Source organism: Bombus huntii, chromosome 5, assembly GCF_024542735.1.
Source record: "Bombus huntii isolate Logan2020A chromosome 5, iyBomHunt1.1, whole genome shotgun sequence".
In the NCBI taxonomy this organism is placed as follows: domain Eukaryota; kingdom Metazoa; phylum Arthropoda; class Insecta; order Hymenoptera; family Apidae; genus Bombus; species Bombus huntii.
The window spans coordinates 18,655,161-18,679,996 of record NC_066242.1 but is presented as its reverse complement, the minus strand read 5'-3'; the positions used below and the strand labels follow the sequence as shown (position 1 = coordinate 18,679,996).

The window sequence follows — 24,836 nt, the reverse complement described above, 5'->3', positions numbered from 1 at the left end:
TCTCTCTCTCTCTTTCTCTCTCTCTCTCTCTCTCTCTTTTTTCTCGTAGCTTCGTAACTTTAAATGGATTCGTAAACTTCAAAACTTGTCGATCTTCGACATCCTTGGTCGCGACACGTTGCTTTCCTACTTCGTAGACAATATTGCATTAGCTGCAAAATATTTTATTCGTATCCATTTGATAACAATTGACAATTGTCGCAACTGAGACGGGACGACAGCCGATCACGTATACGATAGCTTGGAAATATCAAACGAAATCCGACATAAGAGAAACTCGTCTGAATTACCCAGAAATCTAGACCCGCATAAATCACGTGATCAGCAACGAACCTCGCATCGTACTCGAAATGGAAAATCAAATTTACGTTCTCGTAGCTGCATCTCCTCAAGATGGAAGCAGGATGATGAACTCACCCCAGATGTATACGTATACAGAGCCGCCTTTGGTAATATCGTTCCATACGATCTGGATAGGCGATCGCATAAATAAGTCAGCGTGGAATCGTCGCGTCGCGCTGGCAATTCTACGCGTTCACAGTCTGCAGGGAGGCAAATCCTCGAGTATATCAAGGAGAAACCATATCCACGGTCGGTGGTGGTGGTGGATCGGATGGAGAAAAGAAAGGAAGAAGGGAGGAAGGGAAGAAGGGAAGAAGGGACGAAAGAAAGAAAGGAAGAAAGAGAGACGTTGGTTGGTAGCTAGCAAGTCCCAGAGTAGAGAGAAAACGTGAATTATCCGTGCTCGTCACATATTCCTTTTTATGTGTCCCGCGCCATAAACAGCGAAGGTGAAAGCGCGAAGGGTAGGAGGCTGGCGAGGAGCAGTTTTTGCATGGCCTCCCTCGAGGGTCATCACTCGCACTTCGGGGGTAGTCGGTGTCCAGTTGTCCACCCTCTCGGCCATTCGATCCGGCCTGACAACTGATATTGCGTGATCTATGGCCCCGAGCATTGCACGCCTGGGACAAAACTGCCCCGTACCACCCCCGTACTCGGTCTTCCTTCCAACTTTCCAACCCTCGTCGGGATCGGCAGCGGGTACATCGCCGCGCGCCATCCACATCGGGGAAAACCAGGAACAGTAACAAAGTAATAGATGTCCCCGGACCCGCAATGTCCACTTCGTCAATAAAAAATCACGGCATAATAGAAAAAGAACTCGCGGTCCGTTTCTACCCTCCACGATGTATCGCTACGAACAAGGAGCCCTTGCTTGCAACCATCGTCCCTGCCGGTAGCGTGGAGCTGCGCTCTTGAAATATTTATCGACACTTTGACGATCCGCGGATTAACTGGAATCGAGTTTTCTCTCGGTACAGTGCTTCGAATTCTGTCACATGCTTTATTATCGGCCTTTTACTTCTGCTACGATACGCGAATTTCCATCTCCTCCAATCTGTCGTTTCAACAACCATCGTCTTGACAAAAATTTTCATTTCCATAAACGTGCAACGAGAAATCTGTCATATTTTTCGAAGACTCTTCGCATCTTTTCAACGGTACGACGGTCGATGAACCGTTGACGAAAGCAATCGCGTTTCGCTATGTTTTCCAAAAATTCTGCACAGTTTAGCGAAGAAATTGCAGTACGGCAAGAATACCGGATCGGGCAAACTCGTTTTCGTTTAAGAAGGAAAAAGTAGTCGGGGTTTAGGAGGTGGTCAGAAACCCGTGAAGAAACGTGGGCGAGCAGTGTTCCACTGGGACCCACAGACTACGATACATATTATATTACATACGATGGGTCAGCAATGAAAACTAAGTGCATATGAGAATCCATGGGGTTGTAAGGCCGTGGAGGCTAAGGCAGAGAGAGAGAGAGAGAGAGAGAGAGAGAGAGAGGCAGGACCGATATCGGGCCGCGAAATCGAAAAACTCAAAGTCCTTATTTCATGATCGGAACACGTTGGAAGGGCGAAACTCGTTTCGACTTTTTTATGAGCCACGACTATAAAGACGTCGTTGTTAATTTCACCACGGTGAATTATGAACGATATTCATTTTCTCCTGTTTTACCCACTTTACGATTATAAGTGTATCTCCAGGATGCGAAATTTTACAAGCGGAACGCTTCCAAACAACTGGAACAAAGGAATCTTCGTTCTCTTATTGCCGCCGATTAACGATTAATCCTTTCGCCGATCTACGCATCGGCGAAATTTACGATGAATTTATTTGTCTCTAAAGATATTACGTCGACCAATATGTAACAGAGACGAATATCATTATTGCCACGACGATAAAAAATGCTTAAACTCGAATAACATTATGGTAACCGAAAATGTAACGGTAGCAACCGTTACATTTAAAGTTGATTAACGAGTAACGATTTCTAAAGCTTTCTAACTTTCATAAAATATGCAAAAAGATTCAAATAGAAGGTCCGTGGATAAAGATGATGGCGAAAGTAAAGCGACGAAAAGGTTGGTCGCTTCCGCTCGGCGACGAAAAGGTTGGTCGCTTCCGCTCGGCGACGAAATTCTAACCAAACGCGGCGTAAGCTTTCGAGATTTTAAAGCGTCCGTCAAATTTATTCGAGGGTCTGTTAAGTGGTCGATATAAATAAATGAATGCAGATCGGCGAAGCAGTCCTGCCCGTAGGACAGATGAAACGTTGAATTTTTCATGGCTGATAAGATCTTGCAGGCGCATCCTCGTAAATGTCCACACGAATTTAGTCGGGGAAGATGGGGTGCGTGGTTTCGCACATCGAAACGTCTACGCTTTATGGCGTGTTCATGGCATATGCAGTTACGGAGGTACGAGCGTATCGGAGGCGAAACCTTTATGGAAATTTCGCCTCGTTTCTTTCACCGAGAGACGACTTACAGACTAGTGTGTTTCCATCGTCTATGAATTAGTTATGTCTCCGACAGCTCTTTCACTCTTGAACTTGTCGGATAATAATCGATATTTGACGATTTCGAAATGGCCGAGATTCTGGACCAGTAGAGTGCTCCAATAATCAGATCCTTCTAAAAAATCCTTGTTTAATTTTGTTTTTAATCCACACGACATTTACTTCGAGAGTATCGTTACTGAAAGTCGCTATCGAAATCCTGATGCGATCACGCATTTATGGTTCCGTCTATCGGCGTTACGACGATACGATACGCTTGGAAATGGATCGACACCGCACGATGCGTCCGCCTTGACATAGAGGGATCGACGCTAACAAACTACGTAATATCATCGCGAAATATTTTAATTGTATTAATGTTCTATTATTTCTATTATTTCGCGTCCTACGATTCTCGTATAAGCATTTCTGTAATTTTTAATTGCAATTTAAAAATAATTGTAATTTGAAATCCTATATTGTATTACATTATAGAGAAAAAGAGGGAAAAAAGAAAAGGAAAGGAAAGAATTGAAATTAAAACGTTACGAATATAACGGTTATTTGATATTTGTAGCAGAAGGCTGAAAGCGGTTTGCTCAATTTTGTTCGATCGTCGACGATCTTTAATTTTGTCGATGCTTTACGGTAGTTTACGGGCACGAAAGGCATTGTTTAGGTTATTGTTGGTTTATAGAGTAACGGTAACAAGATTATGCTCGTCCTACTGGGACAGAATTATCTTCCTGATCCTCAACACGTGCCGACTAGTTTCTGTTCCTGGGGGTAGTTACGGATGCTGCGGGATAGATCCGACCGCACGCTTTATCACAAACACGATATTTTCCTTTTCTGTTATAAGAACGATACGGATAAACGTCAGGGCAATCTGGTACGTAATTCGTAAGTGCTTTATCAGTCAAAGCGATCCCCTGAATCGCGAACTCTCCAGTATCGATCCGACCGGCGATGCTCTATAGAATTTTCGGTTACGTACAGCGGGTACGGGACTGACGAGTTCTCTTGAAAAATGACTAAGAATATCACGCGGTAAGTTGTAAGATATATATAAGTACGTTACCAGCAACGACGAATCTCAAGTATGAAAAAGTTGACGCGGTGGATAAAACGGATAAGTAGAGGCACCGATCGTTTCGATTGTAGCACCGCGAAAGAAAGAAAAATCATGTTACATGTACATATATATAGTGGGTGGTATGTGGCGACGTGAAAAATCAACGCGTATTGCATTTCAGGTGACAGGAAAATCCGCTCCAGCGAACCGACTCGTTTTCCAAACAAAAGAAATCACGCGACAATGAACAGACCGGCGAGAAACTTGTCGTAATGACACTTAAGTAAACTTAAGTAAGGCGCGTGGTATCGAGCGTTCCACTCGATATCCCCGAAAACGAAACGTCGAGCGGTCGGTCGAACCTTTGCAAACATATACCGGGTTTAATAGCAGATCCTCGAGGGATCTTAACCATTTACAAGATTCGATAGAACCTTACAGTTTCTCGAGCCACTGTATCGAGACATCTCTCTTCTCTGAACCCTTTAGAAGCCCGCGCATTAAGTATACTCGTATAAGTCTTTGGCCGGGGTGAATTGAGGCCGTGGACTTGGAACGTTTAAGCGCTTTCCAGCTCGATCGGCCTGCAACATCCACAGTCCTATTGGTCCCTGCTCGTTCTACTCCTTCGACGAGCGCAACTAGCGAGTTCCTCGAGTCGAAATTCTCTTCAGACATCCACCTTAGCGGCGTCTGCCAATAAAAGCTCCGCTCCTACGGAGAGTGTGTCCGGTGTAACTCGGTGATCTCCAACTATCCACCGGGATTACCAACTATTCTCGAAGACGGGACCATCGGGGATTAGAGCTGCCGCTCCCTTCCGACCAGCACGCCCGGTTCCATGGCCATCGAAATCTCTCTTTCCCTCGTGTTTCCTCTGGCTAGCTCCTTGTCCCTCTATCGGCGTTTCGAGCTGGTTGAACGGGCGACGACGCCCGCACCGGCGAGGCGCGGGCATGGCGCGGGCGAGGCGCGGGCGAGGCGCGGGCGCGGCGAGCCAATATCAATTATAAGAGAAGACAAGAGCCCCGCAATCACGGCTGGCCAGACCTTAACGGATCAGAGGTCTTCCGGCTCGCCGTTCTGCGGGATCACCAGTTTTTAGATAAGAAATACTTCAATTAAGGCTGCTCGCTCACCGCCATCGCTGCCCACCAGCGACGAGACGCGCAACGCTGCCGCTTTCGGATTAGTCGAATATAGAGCCGCACTGCGGGGGGTTGGGGGATGCAAGCGTGTATGGTGCAACCACCAACGAAACAGAATCAGTGGTCATGAAAGAAATCGAAGAGAGCGAAGAAAATTTGTATGTAGGAAACCGTGTTGTATTCCTAACGTTCTTCCAATTTCTGATAAATTTCTGACAAGTTTTCCATTTAGGGAATAAACGGCGTAATTAGAGATCTGTGTTTGTCTAATGCTTCGATGATCGGTACGGAAAATGTTTCTTTGTAATTGACGATTAAACGTTTGAAAAAAGGAAGAGGCAACGGGGACTAGAGAGAACGTTTAGTTTTAATTAATTTCGCAATCATTTGTCTTTGGATTTATTTTAAGCCTCCTGAGAACGTTTCCAGAGACTACGACGCGTTCAGCTTCACCCTATTTCCGCACCCTTTTTATACATGTCCCTTCGGCCCTACGCATCTGACAAGCTCCGTCTGAGACTCTCGATATTCGAACATAAAAATCAACTTTGTCCCAACACGCCATAGGGGATTGGCATTGCTCTCCACACGCAAACGCGTCCATCAACATCCATGAAATATTAAACAATAACAGCTCCTTCGTCTACGATCGTACAAATAGCCGAACCTCACGATACTCTAGCGATAAGTGAATTTAGAGTGTGATTATACCCGCAACGTACTCGTACTTTGAGAAATCGCTCGTTCACAAGGATGCTCGTTTTTTCAAACTAGACATATTTACGAGAGAGTATAATATTAACAAGTATTTGTACGTAATTTCGACGGATACCGGTAATAAGATAAAAACGATCTGACGATCCAATCCTTGAGTTCGCATCTAAATTTCTATTTGCTTCGCGTAACGCATCTGGCTGACTACTTCAAATGCAAAAGAAAGGGCGGCTATTAACATACAGATGTTACGAAATCTAAAACACGATTACTTGCTCGAAATATTAATTCATATGTATCTTCGATAGAGCTTCCGAGGAACAAGCAAACGAATCATCCGCAACTTGAGATTCCCGCAGAAAGACGGCTCGATTCACCGGGATTATTATCTTGTTTCAGCGTGCGTTACCGCGTAATTGGCCGCGTGCATTAATGCGGCCGAAGCCGCAGATACACGCGTCGCATTTCAAATTTCCCGCCGCGCCGTTCCGTCTGAATTTTTAATACGCGTCGGTTCAACGAACGACCGCGGGGCCATTCGATCGATTCGTCCCGAGAAATGATTGGCAAGTTTTAAATTGTCCCATAAATATAACCAATGCATCAATAATGCATCCGCGCTATCAATATATGGACAGAGCAGGACGGGAGGGAAGAGAGGTTATGTATCAAAGTAATGGCGGTCTGGCTGTGCCTGGTCAGGGGATCACGGCGTTTCCGGGGGAATGCGGGGCCCCATATTGCGGCCGAAATGTTTCATCAAATATTTAGGCGGCACCGTGCTGCTATCAGATACGCTTCAAAATTCATGTCGATCGCCGCGCCATGGTCGACGATTGAAAAGCACCCGTTCCGTTAAACCGTTCACTATATTGCCTCCGCAATGATTTCCCATTGCTTTATACTCGCTAATGGGCGATCCTAGTTTCGTTCTCCTGGCTTTTTCTCTCTTTACGAAAAATTTGTTCTTCCCCCCCCCCCCCCGCCCCCCGCCGGTTGTCTGTTTTAACGTCGAACGCAGATATTAAATCGCTCCGTCTTTCACTGTAAGTCTTTCGTTCGGCTTTCGGTTCGCGTTCATCCGATGCTTCGTCAATTAGCGAAAATCGAACGATAAATTGGCGAGTTGGTTGATCGACGAAACTTCGTTCGTTCTCGGAACGATACGTCGCGTTTCGCGAGCTGCCGAACAATTAGTAAATCTGACGACTACGTTTCCACACGTGAAACCATGTGGCTGTGCAAAATCGATAACGATCATCACCAGGAGGCGCCGTTCTACGTTCCATCTCAAGCAATTAACCTAATTCTTTCGTCGATTCTTGTAACATTTCCTGTGTGCTTATTAGAGCGAGTCACTCGCGACAAGGGAAGAAGATACGTACGAGGAGGTGGCGTCGCGTTTGGCCTCATGCTCGTCATACTCTCACGGCGCTAAACGATCGCGATCGCAGGCTTAACGAGTCGCGATGCAAATGCCGCGTATTGACTACCCAGGACACGCGTGAACAGGGTGGCGATCGGTGGATATTGAATTCCAAATTCCTCGATTATCGGTGCTCTATTTGTTCTACTAGCTGGCACCGAGGCACGTAGCCGCGATCGGCTTCCCGCCACTGAAATATGTCGTTTGCGGTGACGTGAAGGTACGCGACGAGTGCGTCGCATATGTAATTCCTACTTAGAGTCGGCATTACGGTAATATACGGCGCATTAACCAAGTTTCTACCTTCGACTCGCTCGACCGCCCTTTCTCTTCGCCCTACCTCTGCCTCCGCCGCGCCGCCCCCGCGCCCGCGCCCGCGCCGTCTCTCTCCGCGTTCGCCAGCCCCCGTTCACCGTCCTCCACCTCCTCGTCATCCTCTTCCCGTCGCGTCGATGAGCTTCACGTGTTCGTTTCATCAGGTGTTTTCAGACTTCTCACCGGATACGTTTTACGTTTGTGTAAAAGGAAAGAGAGTATTCTTGTCGTGCGAGACCAGTGCTTGACGCAACGCAACGCAACGCAACGCGACGCGACGCTAAGATTCTCGTAACACTCCGACCGACCAATCTGTAAGTTATTCCCCTTCGAGGCGATCGATCCTTCGGTCTGCGTATCGTACGCCGGACTATAGACGATACGGTATGGATAATTTGAGTATCGTCGTACGAACGTCACTGGTGCTCGAAGGTGCAGCGTGTAACGTACGTCGACTGACGTTCGTAAGCATCGGGCCACCTTAGTCGAATTTTAATAACGATCGATGGACCTGAATTTGATCGATGAATCGATGATCAGAGGCAACACCGTTACTAGCTTCTCGAATCCACAGAACGTTTCGTTGCTTGATTCGTAACTTTTTTATTTTTATATTAATTAATAGTCGACTGGAAACCTATCGATTCGCTTCTTTCCGCTCCCCTAACTTTAACAACGGAAACCAGGTCCGCTACTCTCGAGGACGTTGCAGAATGTCTTTCGAGTAAACTGATTCAGCGCGTCCCGTTATTCCAGTTTCGATGCTTTGTTTATTCTTTATTTATTCAGTTTGAACGCTTTAAAGACTAACTATGCCTGATTTACTGTGTCTTTTTCGCTCGTTCTACACTCGCAACTCTGACAAGTATAGCCTTTGACCTTCTCTCTTTACGGTGGTTAAGCACTATTCTCCGGGTTTGAATTATCGATCTAGCTTCTACGTACGTAGCTGGTCGTTTATACGCATAAAGTTCGTTTGATTCTTCTGTGCAGAAATTAGTATTTGTAAAATGAACGAGACCAACCAAATAGCTTGTTTTCTGCAAGAATAGGAAAATACCACGATATAGATTAAAGACGTTATACGCCGCTTCGAAGATGTAGATAAATATATATGTACAAAGCCGGAACCAGACCAGGTAATATACCGACCTGTAATATACTTGGCGGCTTCTGTGTTGAGAGATTCAGGAGGAAAGCTTTTAAGGATGTCGTATCATGGAGAGAAGAAAAGCAACTGTGGAAATTGGCATCTGATAAATGGAAATAATTGAAAAGTTGTATGATTTAAGAAAACGTACTGAAAAGACCAAGTACTAAGGGATAAAACCGAGGAGGACGAGGCGAAATGTTGAAGCTATCGAGCCCGAGAAGAAAGAAATAATTTGAAAGGTAAATGGTCGCGCGATCCGTTAACCGTGCGAGATATGGGAAAGCCGATGCTGTAAAACGGTATATCGACGGGAACGATACCCCGGGAAAATATCAAAGGCACGATGCGACCAAGCACTCGTCAATTCTGAGAGGGAAACCGTGTATTCCATGATTCTACGCGGGCCAGCCACATCGTATTACGATCCGTCTGTCTGGCACATATTCCCTGTATATGGAACCATACCATAACTGTTTGTCAAATGTGCTTTTTTGCCGTGACTCTTCCCCACGGAGACCTATAGCCGAGTATCGGCATTGTCGTTGTCGATCGATCAAATTTCGCGCGCTAACAGGTGTCATGGAGTCCGATCGGTGACAGGAACAAGTTTTTCTACTCAGCCATGTTTCGATAAGAAACGCGATCGAGCAGCGCGATCGATCATGCGAAATGAAAAATACCCGGAAACGGGACGAGTTACAGCACATCTACCGAAGCTCGCTACTTGTCTGCCTAAAAGTAAGCGATATCCACAAAGGGAAGAGAAGGTAATAGCGTGTTGCGCGATTCTATGTTTCCAATGCTGCAAATAAGTTCGACAGTCGTAAAATTTATGAATGGTAAACGTTTATCGTTTATCGTTCGTAAATTGCCGAATATCGTTTGAATCTCTAGCGAGCTCGAGAAGATCGAGCACAGAGAAATTTGTATTTCCGATCGAATTGATAAATTAGCTACTATTGCGAAACGTTACGTTTCGTTCGATAGTTGATCGTAGGTAAGCGATAAAATAATGCAGTGGACGAGTCGTTTGCTTGTTCCTATAAATTAATGGATAATTCTCTCGAAATAACAATTTCTAGCCAAACAAGATAACGTATTACTTAAGTGATCGTCTTTCGAATAGTTGATTTGAAACGACGCCCAAGCCCGATCACGAGGAATTATTCACCAGGCTATCGTTCACGGATAAAATCGAGGCGATATAAATTTCGGTATTCAAGCCACTCCTTCATAGTTCAGCCTAATAGTCGGCACGTGAACGGAAAGGAAACGAAATTCCCAGAGCGAGCGGGAGCGGGTAGCAGTCATCGTCCGAGATCCAGTACAACGGCTTGCGTGTCATCGGGTTATTTTTCCTAAAATCGCCATTCGACACCGCCAGCAAAGAGAATTTTCATCGTTCGCGATGCTCGCCGAGGTAGCGTCCTTTGCTCGCATTCTGATCCTTCCACATGCGTGGAATGGAAAGCCACCAACCAGCCTGTCGCCCTGTGGGCATGTCTCCAGACCAACATACACGCTTAACGTCGATATATTAGACGCCTGACGCGCTACCAGAGAGACGTTCGACGTCGTTGAAACGAATGTGACGTTTCCCTTAAACCACTCGGTACCCCGCTGTATGAACATTCCAAGCCATTTACATGAGCGGACGCAGAGGATTTGAATTATTGGCTCCGCGGTTCCCATCCTTCGTAATGTTCCAGCTGCTTCTCTTTCTTCCTGTTGCAGTTGCAATTCCGTTGGGTGCACGTAGCTTCGTCGGTGGCAATCGGCACAATTTTTATTCTGCAAACGAGTTTACTTCGTATTGCAAATAAGTTTAACTGTAATTGGGAATGATGAGTTTCCAAAACATGCGAGAAATAGTTCGGGGAAAAAGAATAATACCTACCTTTAAGTAGATACGGACAAGATAGATTCGGACGCTCGATATATATAGTTTGAGAAATCGAAGCTCTACTTTTAAGCAGATATACGCCAATCTTTTGCTTTTGTCTTTTACAAATTAGAATTTTCATTTTCTTTTTTTCTTCTTTTTTCTTTTTTTTTTTTTTTTTTTGCCAGAAACGAAGATTCTAATTTTGTAAGATCTTTCGTTTCAATCTGCAAAGTGGAAACTGCATGTGTACATTAAGGGTTTCTTTAAAATGACAATGCGTTTCAAGTATAACGTGGTATTGTTAATAAATACGCGGTAAAACGGAATAACGACCGAGTAAAACGAGATGTAGGCTAACTTCCAGGAACATTGGAAAATTTATCGAATGAGAACGATGATCGTGCGAGAGATATCGATTATCCATGTTGGCAACATGATCTGGCGTCGTATTCCGTACGTTGGATTGTTACAAAAGAAATGAGGCTCATCGCAGATGTGAATTCTGTGATAATTACGGATTCCCTTAATCCCATCATGTTCATTCCTTACTTGGAATCACGCATGACGGCATGCGAGCATATGCAACAATTGCATCGTGCATCGACTGGATTAGAATGGCCGGGTCATTGTGATTCCTCGATTCCTCGATTGGAGAGGAATCGTAATGACGGGTCACGCGCGCTTTTCGTTTTTCACTGTAAACACCAGGAACGGTGATACGTGTTTCGTTAGTCGAACACGGCGACGCCCCGAGCCGCGTAAACGATCAAATTACGATGACACGTGTTGACGTTCGCGATTGAATAAAAGAATTGCGTATGTATATATTATCGATTTGCAAAAGAGAAAGAGAAAAAAGAAAACAAGAGGAAAAAAGGAAAAGAGGAAAGCAGAAGGAAGAAGCAGTTGAATTATTAATTATTTTCCAATACGCGGCGAGCGACGTTACATGGTTTAACGGAGAGAGAGATTACGAGCGGAAGATTGTTTCAATCTTTCTGTAAATAACGCTTTATCGTTACGCCAAAGTTAGGAAAGGGACAGAAATTTCTCTTTTGAAAAAAGACCAAAACATCCTACCGACAGAACATAACTTCCAAATGAGTAAATCACGAATCCCTTGCTATCGTATATTCGCAAACTCGCAAATTAATCAACCAAAGAAGAAACCGAACGAGAAAGAAGACAAAAGTTAACCGCGTTCGGAAACGCGGCTGTGGCCTTCCATTTACTAAATCATTCCATTAACCGGTCCAAAATATTCCCTCGCCGAGTGGCCAAGTATGGCTGACTTTAATGACCGTGCTTAAGGGATGAGATGGACGAACGGGTCATTTCGCGAGGACATTTATAAATGACATAGCAGCGGGACCAGAGCGGTATAACCCGACTTGGCTGCCGCCCTGTTCCGGTTAAAGAGGAAGCGGGGGTTGCGACGCCCGCCACGGGCAACACGAGGGTGGGGGGGGGGGGAGGGGGGCGCAGATCTGAATCGGCCAGGGAAACTCTCAGGATAGTGGTTTTAGATACATACCCGTGTACATAGTTGGTGCACACAGACGCGACCATGCACATTCGGAGGTTGCTTGGTAATGGCTTCGGTTTATTAATGACCGGTCAGCTGAGTTAGCAACCGGCGTGTATTCCACGCGAACCGCCACCCCTCACGCACGCCCACCGCTCCCACCCCCGACCGATCGTAAAACGTGCTTCTATAGAGACGAGAGTTTCCTAGCTTCAAGAAAACCTCCACCGAGGATTCTGTTTTTTCCTACCTTGTCGCTAATTCTCGTAAATCGACCGAGTATGTTTATGCATACTGAATACGCGTATGCGTTCTAGAAAAATGTGCAAATATTTATTCACAGTTTATAGGATCAGGACAGGACAGATAGGATCGATATCGAAGAAACGGTTTCCGCTGTCGTACTTGGGGAAAAGTTTTGGCGCGAAGAGGCAGTACGTACGCATATTTTCTTTATATCCATATATATAAGCTTTCATTTCTACGGTTTAATGATAATACCTAACCTCTGTATTTTATAGAACGTAACGTGCACGCCATTATTTTATTAAGTATCCTGTGTTACGCTAAATTTTCCGCTACACTACGTCCTCTATTGATCTTTTAAAATATACGATTTCACGCCTTACGTGCACGTACGTATACAGGTTCCGTAAAACTAAGCACGGTTTTTTACAGACAAAAGTATGGTCAATTTGGGTTAAGATATTACCGTTTAAAGTCCTTTTTCTAAACGTTTAAGGGAAACGCTTCACTCTGTTACAGCAATTTAAGCTTCCAATTGTAAAAAAAGAACCTGTATTACATGCCTGTTTCTTCGTTTAAAGTCTTCTTTATCTTTTTTCGAGGCAATCTTCTTCCATTTTTTTTTCTTTTCTTTTTTCGTTCTTCCTCTTTTTTTCTTTCTTTCCTTCTCTTTCTTTTTCTTTCTTTTTTTTTTTTTTTTTTTTGCAAAGCAACTTTATATTAAAACCCCTAGAGCAGGGCAATAGAGAGAAAGGATTTCGCGGATTATTCGTTTGAAGGAGGGAAGATGTAATTTAACGATTCAAACTAATAATTAGAGGAGATCGAACAATTGTCAGATATTGGGAACATTCGGTCGTTATTTGCTGCGAATGATTTAGGTTTCCGTCGGAATGTTCTGTATATGTACGTACGTACACTCAAGTTTCTTCGCAGTCAGAGAAAAAGCGGCAAGCACTAGCCATCCATCCGGGTGATTTCTCTTCGGTGATTAATGATTATGAGTCGGGTATATTAGATCTTTACTATGTAGCCCCTTCGAAGTATCCGGCCTCCACGACCACAAATTATCTAGCAATGTCTTGATTGCGCCAAGAAATATAGAAGGGCGACCATTATTCGCCTTGTTTTTTTCTTTTGCCAGCCCACGCACTCTCCGACCACTTTGACGTTCGATACCTTCGCGACTTACATTAAATTATTATACTTGGGCTTTGTTCCGCCCACTTGCAGGTGTCCCTGCTGTACGTGACTATACTATACTATATAGGTTTTGATGTTCTTTTCACATAGAGTTGAATTATTTTGAGTCGTGACACGTCGATATGTGACACGATGTTGATACGCGCGTAAAATCCTAATCGAAGTAAAATTTGTTAGCTTTTTAACGAATATGTAGAACGAGCTGATATTTATGAGCGGCAGTATCGTAGTGCCTGTTGGTCGCGCGGTTGAGAAAACTCACGAAATCAATTTGTGAAATCAATTAACGAAAGTATCAAGGTGTATCGTAAGGGGTTGGAGTTGTAAGGGAGGAAACAAAATTAAATTGGACAAACAGCATCAAACCCCGGGCCAATGAATCAGTCGTTCACCGACGCGACACGACACGACACGGCACGACACGACACGACACGACACGACACACGACACACGACACGATAGCCGAGACTTCCGTCAAAATTCGCGGCACACGTGTCGCGAGCTGGCTGCGTCGCATTTACAGGGAAAATCGTCTGCACGGATAAGTGACGCGATATGGCAGCTTGATCAGGTCGGTCGCATCGCGCATATTCATGGGCCACGTCTTTCTAATGAAGCTGGAATACTCCCGAGGCAGAGGGGAGATTTCTATCGAGCGATAGGATTGATGTCGCCGTGAGAATCTCAGATGAATAACCTTGCATTGTGACGGCACAATGACACCACGATCGTTTGCCAGCGAGGCCTTACCGTTATGCTGCTCCGCCGCGTCCCGCATAGCAATTTCTTCTTCTTCTCCTGCTTTTCAAACTTCTTCTGCTTCTTCTTCTCCTTCTTCTTCTCCTTCTTCTTCTTCTCCTTCTTCTTCTTCTTCGTCGTCGTCGTCGTCTTCTTCTTCTTCTTCTTCTCCTTCTTCTTCTTCTCCTCCTTCTTCCTCTGTTTTTTTTTCTCCTTTCACTCCTGCCGTTTCATTTGAATATCCAGCTACCTCCGTTTGTTTTTCCAATGTGTCCACATTATCCGTTTAATTACTTGACTTTGCTGCAGCGAGACGCCGGGAAATTTCAGAGAACATATCTTATTCAAAGTCCTGAAAGTTGTGTACCGTTTTTTTAGGGAATTCTATGCATTAATTTTAGTAGCTTTCAATGTTAGTTTTATATCTCTATCGTTGTCCCATTGCACGTTTGTCCCATTCCCTAAGCGTTAGATTCCCATTTTCTATTTAGATGGGAGCAACCATTTTGCCAATAATCAAATGAAATGATTAAAATTGTGTCGTCGCAGATGTTTCGTCACATTGCGAATAATAAATGATATTTGCGATTAAAAGAAGAAAGAATCTTCGATAGGGAGACGTCACTATTGTTATTGTCGTGGGTTGGCCGCCGGGCTAATTAGGAATTATTTGCCGTCGACGACGTATTTGCGAGCATCGCAGTGCTCGCACGTCCGTCGTGCTGGGTTCGCGTTTTAATTTCAGCACGAAAGGGCGTGGGCTGGAATGAAAAGCGGAAGAAGCATCGGGTCTGCGTATGCCGAAGACGCTTCGTTGGATCACGTAGGTGTCGCTCGTTGTCCTGGTGCCCGTCGTAAATATAGAAGCGGCGCCAGATACAGTAAATTTCGTAGCGCCACACTAGCATCGTTTTGTTCCTGAAAACGATTCAAAGGATCTTGCGCTGATCGATGCGACCGTGTTTCCGACAATCATAAGTGTAGGAAATTGGCAGGCAGGCGAGTTGATTCGTACAAGTGGAAAATATCGAACGAGATGACGAAAGATGATAGCGTAGTATACGAAACTATAATAGAATAACGACGTTAGGATTTTAACATTTTCTCTTTCTTTTTTTCCTTTTTCTTGGTTATCTCGGTTATTTTCTTGTGGTTACTGGGTATTTTATCTTACCTTACAAATTCCTTTCCCGATGAAAATGTTGCCAAGAATCGGAATTAGTTATTTATTATACAGGTACGTAAATTAGCAATTACGTTCTCGATGATAAAGCGATAAAAAATGTATTGCAACGGCGAGAGGATGTTACGCTTGCAGAAACAATGTAATAGACAATTAACCTGAAATCGACCTCGGTTAAATCTGCGTGTCATGGTTTCATCAGTTTCCGAACAAAATTCTCTGGCGCGTTGTGCGTCAAGCTGAATAAACGGAGCGTCCTGTCTCGAAACTCGAGGAAAATTTTGCTCATAGTTGGGTTCAATTAATTTCTCGTGGGAAGCGTAGCGAATTGAACGCCATAATGAGAACAACGCGATCGCACCGAAGCACGGGGAAGAAACATGGCTGGCTGAAATAATTGTTACATAAATCGCGGAAAGTTTTGGTCATGTTGAGCTCGAGGAAGCTTCGCACCGCATGTACAAAGTGTTCTTAAAATACAGATTATTCTACTCGACTTTAACCATTAAGAACGTTCTTTCTATTCGATTGGAAAAGACAAGCGGATTAAGATTTCTATAATTTTGGAAAGCCCGTCATTCGACGACGTCATTCAACGACGTAACGATTTAACAAGATATAATTGTATTGCCGTGTACGTGCTGTAAAACCAACGACCACGAAATCTTTACACGATAAAATAAAATTGCTCGATTAATTGGTGCAAGGATTCTGACAGAACCGGCAGATATAATTTTCAAAGAAAATTCAATGGCATCGCACGGCTAACATAGCTCGCGTTTATAATAGGTTTTCCGGTTCGGTTGGTCGGACCGAGTGCATTGTGGAAAGTTTGCTTGGAAGCACGGTAGAGTTACCCTATATAACGCGCGCGCGAAGAATGGAAGTCGACGCGGACTGTTTGAGCACAAGGAATGAAATCTACAGTGCGGTAAATTAAAGTGCTCTGTTTTAATGCTGTTATAAGAGTTACTGCCCCCAGGCCTGCCTCTTAAATCTTGTCCAGCTACCTATCCTGGGTTACTTCTTATTCCGCGCTCCCCCGTTGTCGCGTATTCTTCCGTCTTCCGTTATAATTGCATTAACACGCCGCCTAGAAGCCGCGGTGAGAAATACTCGCGAGAAGTGCTCGCGGTAAATTACGCACTTTCCGCCATTCCGTTCATGCTTCGATGAGAAACTGATACAGCTGTTCTTGGTTACGTCACAACGGTAAAAGTTTCTACCTTGTGGTGGTACCTTGTGGTAGTGCAGCAGCTGACTGTCTTTCGAATATCTCATCCACGTCTTCCTCTTCATTTTTACGTCCTTCGATTTTACAGTTAATTTTACACATTTTAGATTTTTTCCTTTCGTTTCGTTCCTGTTTTAACGTTCCTGTTTTAACGTTCCTGTTTCTGTTCCCTATCTTTTTGACTTTTGCAAATTCCTTCATTCTTTCACATGATTCTAACTAATAACAACGTATGTTATACGTATGCAACGTATGTTGCGCAATACGTACGTTATTGTACGGGACGTTACGCAAGCTGCGTTTCCAATAAAATCAGAAATATCGTAGGGTAAAGTATTCTAACCATTGCAACCATTGCAACCATTGCTCGTGAAGGTAAAGAAAAAATTCGCTATAGATATCGTTTTATTTAACGCTCGATCGAAGGTTGCGAACATCGTCATGGGAAATCAGCGTGTTCTTCTGTTGCTGGATAGTTGCCGGTCGCGAGATTCATCCGAGAACGGTGGACGAAGGCAGCGTGAAGCCGTCAGTCGAGACATAAATAAAGCGAAATTTAAGGGCGCGGAGGCAGCCAGCCAGACGGGCAGGTAGCGCGCGGGAACGGGGCTGAAGTGTATAATTACCGTTGCGCAAGTTGCCGTAGTTCTGTTCAGTTCTGTTCAGTTCTGTTCAGTTCTGTTCAGTTCGGTTCCAGTCTGCGCGCTTGAATTATAAGTTGCGAAGGAAGACACGAATTAGGCGCGGGACCTCGGCTCTAACGACTCGAGAGCCAACGTTCCTGGATAATCTGCGTATTAATTTCGCCTGCCAGCACACCACGTCACGTCTATCAGTTATCGTCCAATTACCTCGTCTGGATTACTTTTTTACGCCGTCTGTTCAACGTATATATCTTTAATTGCGAATTACGAGTAGCTGGGAACGCGCAACCCGAACATCCGATACGTTCGAATCATCGACGAGGCTTTTGGTTTGCGCAAGGTGTCCCGGTTACCGTGCCGCGATCGCTAATTCTCCATAAAGATCAAATCGCTAGGAAATAAGTACGAAGTAAGAAGTAGCGTAGAAAACGAAAGAGTTTGTCGCCAGAGAGTTTGAATTTCTGCATTTAGCTTTTAACTCTCGACGAGTTTATTAACTTTCCAAGTAAGCGACTCACTCAACCGAATTATCTAATTATAAGGGGAGAAAATCGAACGCTTGGATGAACTCTTGGTGGAGGTTTTGCCAACTATGTTAAAATGTTTGTTCGTTTGTTCGTTTCACAGCGATAATAGACGTTTCATCGAAACCTAGAGATCGAAAGAGAAAGAAAAGAAAAGAGAGAGAGAGAGAGAGAGAGAGACAGAAGAAGAAGAGAAGCATTGTAAAAAAGTTCTTTCTCGCTGGACCCTAACCCGAGATCCGTGACACGCTCGGTTTTCTCGGCCATCGATCTTGACCCTCTCAGGGGCAGCTAACCGAAGAACTTTCAGATCCAACTACCCCTTATTCTCGCTTGTTCAACTTTGAGAACGACGTTGCCAGTCTTCGATGTTCGTCGCGACGATTTCGCGGCAACGGATTTAACCAGGTATCTGGACGCTGCCTTGCGTAATTAAACCGACGTTATTGAAATTTCACAAGACGCTGGATACTCTGTTACCACTTGACAGAATCGAACTTGATAACGAACGAGTAAATTATAAACGATAGAAATGTAGAATAAAATTGTATACAATTTCTTCGCGTGAAATTGTAAAATTGTAAAATCGCGAAAGAAACGTCTATAATCTAAAACTCGTGTAATCGAACTTGTCGTCTGACAAATACGTATCGTTAGTAAATTATTGGATAGAAGGATTCTGTGTATTCGTAAAGAGAAGCAAGAGAAGAGGCGTTTACAGGGTAGGGAGAGCCGCTAAGTGACTAATTAATTGGCGATAGCCTTTCACCGCGGAGCGGCGTTATTAATGCCCCTGAAAATAATACACGCTCGTGGTAGACCATTAAAACGCCAGAGGTGAATTTACAAGTCGCGAGGCGCTTAGTTTACGACGACTCGCTTAGGCCTTAGGCCGAGGTAGCTCGAAGCGTTGGCAACGATCCCTGTTTTCTTGTCGCGCCTTCTCCGCCGCTTGACACGTTCGACCTGGGCCTGGAACACAAGGCCACGGCCCTGGATTCTTTCGCGGTGAGGATTTCACGCCGCGTTATGGATACCAGATTACGCGTTTGGCACCCGTCGCGTCGCCGCCGTGCCGCGCCGTAACACTGCCATCGATTAACAGTAGATTCCTTTCCTTCGTTACATACCTAATACCAGCATTGTCAAACGATCGATCGTTTATCGAACGATTAGCCGACGATCGTTTAGGAGGTTTTTAATTCCACTTGAAAGTATCGCGTAAACAGTATCTGTTTCAAACGAATTTCTTTTGCTAATACGAAGGAAGTCGAAATAATTGGCAGTAGGGGACACGTAGCGTGTTCCGGCGATACTTTCCGCAGCTCGTAAATTTTGCTTGAGAAGAGGAGAACATTGCGAATGTTTGCGAATTGTTGTCTATATGGTCATCACGCAATGCGCGAACGGTTAATAATCGATCGTCTCGAAGTCGACGATAATTCTTGCGTCTCGCTCATCGTCGGAAGTGTAGATGCTTCGTCGAATTGTCGCGTAGATTCGCACTTGCTGGTAAAAAGTTCCTTGGCCGCGGAAAGCTAGCGTTGGCATGTTGATCAGCTGTCGGGACACGGGACGTGGAAGCTGGCGGTTCTTATCTCGCCAGCAATAACGTTGACCTATCGAACTGGACGACAGGGGTCGACCATTGATCGGCCAACTCGTGACTTTCCGAATCGTACGGATGTCGATCCGTGCGGTCCGGTTCGGTTCGGTTCGGTCATCTTCCGTTGCGTGGAATGACGCGCGTCACCGACGACATCGAGCCAGATAATCTTCTGATTTCTAAGCAGGCTTCCGTGAATTTCCGATATCTTGTTGGAAAACAGTGAATGGAAACTTGATAAATATGAAGACCGATTAGAGCGATAACGGAAGGAAGGTGTGTTCTCTTTTGAAATTTACCTTGTAATTTGCGATTGTTTGTAGCACGTTCGCGAGGTAAACGTACTTACGTAAGTTCACGCATTTGGCAACAGACAGATATGTATCTTGCTTGATTGCTCGCTGAATTATTCCACTTATTCCGAATGTTGGGCCATTCTATTGGCAGATTCTATTCGATTCCACTGAAACTCTATTAAATCGAATTGTTAATCAGCTCGACTTTCGAAATGTTGGCGTCTCAGCGCGACACGATTCGAGAAACACGGTTAACGGATGCAGGGGAAGGAAGCACCTGCCACCCCCGGCTGACTCGGAATCTTTCCCGGCTGGCCGGTGATGCATGACGGGTCGACGTAGGATTTATGAGCGCGTCGCGCACCCGCCAACGGTCCATTTATTCGATATCGGAATATGGAAATATTAGCCCGCTGATGTCTCGGGTTACTCCGTGGGATCCCTACTCACCTTGAATCCGTAATACTCCCATGGGCGAAGCCCGCATATCCGTTCCACTGCTCCGTACTACCTCCTCTCGTCCTCTTGCAGGGCCCCACGCTCCTAATATTCGCTCTGTCGACCGCGAACAAGTTTATATTTGCAAGCGGGAAGTGTCACTTTATAGCTTCTCGCGGAAACGCTCGAACCTAGCCCTCTGGATCTGGTTCCCCTCGAAGAAAACGAAAAAAAAAAAAGTAAGAGAAAGAGGAGAGAAGAGGGAAAGGAAAAAAGCAAAAAGGAAAGAAACGAAGGAAAAAGGGAAAAGGAGCTGGTCGATAAGCGGAATGTATATATCGTTGTTGGCTTGGATGTTCGCAGCGGATTTTTCAGGGTGCTACCTCGAAGGGGAAATTCTGTGTACATATATATATATATATATATGTAGGTACACACGGATAAATGTCAAACGAACGTCTTCTTGCCGGAATATGAAATGAAGCGACGAGAAGCGCTATACGGGCTGTGACCTAATCGGGTCGAGTAAAACGCGCGTAGAATTTCGCTCTCGCTCCATATTTTTCAGCGAGTCGGCTGTCGGTCACCGTAACCGTTTAGCGCTATAGCTTTGTGGATGGAAATTGTTGGCCTCGCGCGAGTTGCCACCCGCTGATGCTATTCAAATGCTCCGCTTCGTTTCTGTGATAATTTCCTCGTTGGACGAACCTTCACATCCTGACGACTTAGACGTACGCAATATTTTCTAGACTAAATACTTGGTTGCGTCCGATTTTGTACTTTGGTTAGCGATCGGAATATTCGCACGTTTTACGAAAATGTAGTCTACCTATATGCAGACTGTCGAGTTTAACGAGTTTCCGACTTGTCTTTGTGACCGTGCCCGAAGGTAGAGATTCTCGATGCCGTTCGAAGTGGGAGAGAAAATTTTCGAATGAAATCGGGCGCTATTACAAGTGCGGTTCTATCGCAGGTGATTTTCAGAAAGTGTCGCGTTATTCGCATGCGAAATCGTAGGTAGAACGTGATCGCCTCGGGCAAAGTATTCGATCGGTCGGGTTCGAAACTCACGCGTGCTGTCTGATATGGATCAGCCGGGTCCGGGACGTGATTCGTTGGCGTGTACGTGACATGAGCCGTGCACGGAGATGGTGGTTTGCCGGAATATGGCACGTGAAACATCGGATTCTGAGTTTATGCGCGCCAGTTCCCGTGCCGGCTCGGAGAATAACAATTTTCATGTCTCACGAGTTGCCGCGACTGCATCGTCCGCCTCTCATGTTCCTCGCTATACGCCGATATCGACTACAGACCGATATCGCACGATCCCGACCAAACGACGCTACCTTCCTACCAATTTACGCTGCACTCGTCGCGTTGTCGTTTCGTGAAAATTCCAAGATTGTGAAATTTATGCTATTTGTCGATACGCTACCGCGACGTAAGCGGTACAAGTACACAATGGACGTAGCAACTGACTTTTGCTCATTTAACTTTACTTCATTATGTTTAATTTCTTATAACAACCATACATACAATTCATTTACTAGTAAATTGGAACCAACGAGGCGTTTGATTGCAAGCGCCAACGAAGCGATCGCGCGATCGAAAGTTTGCCGAGGCTGTCGAATCTGACAATAAGTAGGTAGGTGGAACGTGGAACGTGGAACGTGGAACGAAGCGTGACTGGTCGAGCTGAAATATATGATCGAGATTCGAAGGGGCCAATAAAAGTGTAGGAGGTATCGAGCAAGGAGGAATCCCCTTTAGACGTTATGGCCATAAATGAAATAAAATGATATTTCCTGGATAAGAGCGTGGCCGTGCAGAGGAAAGCCGCTTTTATTCAGGGACGAACAAACACGTCGGACGTCGGACGTCGGACGTCGGTCTGGTCTGGTCTGGTCTGGTCGTTGGGACGCGGACGTGCCGTGGACGGGAGCGGATCTGGAAGCCGGGGGGGATCTTCCAGCACTCCATCAAGTCGGAGGTGATTTTGGCTCAGAGCCGCTCGTATGTCACTCCTTCGCTTTTATAGCTTATATCGCGCACCTACGATTCGGCGAAATAATATTAAATCCTGACTATTTGTCTTTGCTCGTTTAGATGAAAGATGATCGGTTCTAGCTGTAATTAATATTTCATGCTTTTCAGTCGTACTTAATTCTCCTATATACCGTATAGACCTTTGTTTTTTGATCAGCCGTTAAATTCCTTCCCTCGTGTTATCTACGTTAACTCGTTAACCATTTAACCGTTCGCTAAATTCTAAGAGAATATCTTTATCGCGCGACTATCGTTATCTCTAAAAACGTATTTTCAACGTGTTAAATGCAATTACGCAATTTTTACAGGGACGAACCTCGGCAGATTATATATTTCGGTTTGTCACATTTCCAACGTCACCTTTATGAAATCATAACTACATTATACGTGTTACGTATGGAACTGATCTTTTTCCAGAACGAAATACGTGCATGGTGAAAGTCGACGTCGAGTTTCCAACAATAGCCTAATTTTTTCATCTTGCTATAGCATCTGCTCGACCGCGGGACGATACATGCCGTGCGTAGATAATTCTAGTATACGCGATAATTACACAGCGAGAGTGAAGAGTAGAGATAGATAGATGGAGAGAAAGAGAGAGAGAGAGAGAGAGAGGCACGTTGGACGACTAATCTCACGGTAATATCTCGAAAAGTCCAAACTGTGCCGCGTCGAAATAAAGATTCCATTCGTATGGCCAGAACGCCGCCTAATATTTCTCCGTCGTGCCTGTGGCTCATTTCTTTTACGCCCTCGATGAATCATCGCGGCAATGTGCCTCTTTATCGGCCACCATCGCTCTAAGAATTTAAATACGACGCGACGTAATTCCATTTTTGTTTCTTGTAATAAATGTCAAGTTCTGTTTCGTTCTGCCCGCCTTTCGCGCCGTCGCCTTCTTGCAAGTTGCATGTTTCGTGATTATAGTAATATATCATAGTAATAGTAGAATATAGTAATATTATAGTAATATATCATAGTAGTTGTTTCAATATTATTTGTTCAAACGTTTCCAAGCATTTATACTGGTTTGTATTTTTCAGGTTGGCAGATTTCCCGATCCGGTAAGTTACAATCGACGCAAGTAAGTTTCTAATATTACTCAGTGTTAGATCCTCTGTTGGACCGTTAGCGACTAAATCGCGATTCGTCGACAAGACAAAAATAAAGCAGCGTCTAGTTTCCTATAGGCGGTAGCGTGCGTGTCACGGCACGGTGATTTTATTTATCGTAGATGGATAAGGATTTTTGTCGCGTCGGAAGATCCGTCTTTTGATTTCCCGATCTTTCGACGGTTATACGTTTTCGCGAGCCGATCGAATTATCGTTATCATCGTCATCTCGATGGATCCTGGCAAAAGCGGAAGGTATCATATCTTCCGCGCGACGTGACCGAGCCCCATCCATTATTCTTTATCTCGTGGAGATATAAAAGAAATGCATTACTTATATCAAGATTGCTGGCCATTCCTTTTCCCCGAGATTCCTCTTGCGGCCTCCTTCCGCTTGACCAATACCGAATGATACGTATGAAACGCTTTATCAATTCTAGACAATTCCATATCTGCACGGTAGGTAATACCGGTTACCAGATGTAGGAAAAGTTATTTCGTACGTTTCGAGGGTTTTTTCTTTCCTTTCTTTCTTTTTTTTTTTTTTTTTTTTTTTTTGTCGGGAAATGTTTGATTTAGACGAGAGAACGGGAACTTTTTCCATCAACGATAAATATTACTACCTGCATAACTGCTGTATAAGAGGACTTGTACTCGTTGTTCCCTTTGGTATTCCATTCTTTCGCTATTCTCTTTCTATTCAGTTATTGTGTTATTCACGTATTCTATTCGTGTATTATTAATATTAATTAATATCGATTGTAATATCGAATTATAAAATAAAATCTTCCAGATGAAATCGATGAAATTCTAACGTGACATCGGCTTTAAGAGTGAAACGATCGACTACGTAGATAGATAGTTCGGACCGTTCTGACAGGTCGAACGAAGCGTCCCGAAGGCAATCGACGAGACACTTGGCAACGAAGGAAAATAAGTAGGAATCTACTGCGGAGTATAATTGCCCGTCGTTGCTCGCCAACCCGGGTTATCGTTCGCCGACACCGGATTTTGACACTGGTCGAAGGAAGTGTAGTTTCCTGGATGTCTCTTTATTATTGTTAACGAGGAACGCGTCGATCTAATGCAGAAACCATGTCGCAGTCATCGTTGGCTTTACCACGACCACTCGACCCCGTTAATCGTGCGTCTGTTTCCGCAACTTTTTCCCTACGATTCCGCAAAACCGTGCATCCTTCTTCTGCGAGTACTTGGAACGGATCGTTTCTCGTCCGTGATACCGAACGATCGATCTGTTTTCCGTTCGTTTTCCATCTGTTGATTTTATAGGGAACGGCTCGAATTCGACGATGGAATAAACAAGTTGCTGGATGAACGTGAAACGATTCGAAAGTGCAATAGGTATAATATCGAAACTGAATGGGAAATTCCGTTCCAACGATTGATTCTTCTTTTGATTGATTGGAAAAGAGAAAAGGAGAGAAAGATCGTTGAAATTTTGGACAGATGAGAAGGCAAGATT

The 24,836-nt window shown here is 44.6% G+C and overlaps 1 protein-coding gene across 1 annotated transcript in view; it reads left to right on the top strand.

Annotated features, from left to right (window-relative positions):
* LOC126865545 (homeotic protein spalt-major-like) overlaps positions 1 to 24,836 on the top strand; it is a 249,713-nt gene that overhangs the window by 30,686 nt on the left and 194,191 nt on the right. Inside the window, exon 2 of the mRNA XM_050618176.1 lies at positions 23,285 to 23,305. The gene's annotated coding sequence lies outside the window, so the exon portion shown is untranslated. The remainder of the gene's footprint in view (positions 1 to 23,284; positions 23,306 to 24,836) is intronic.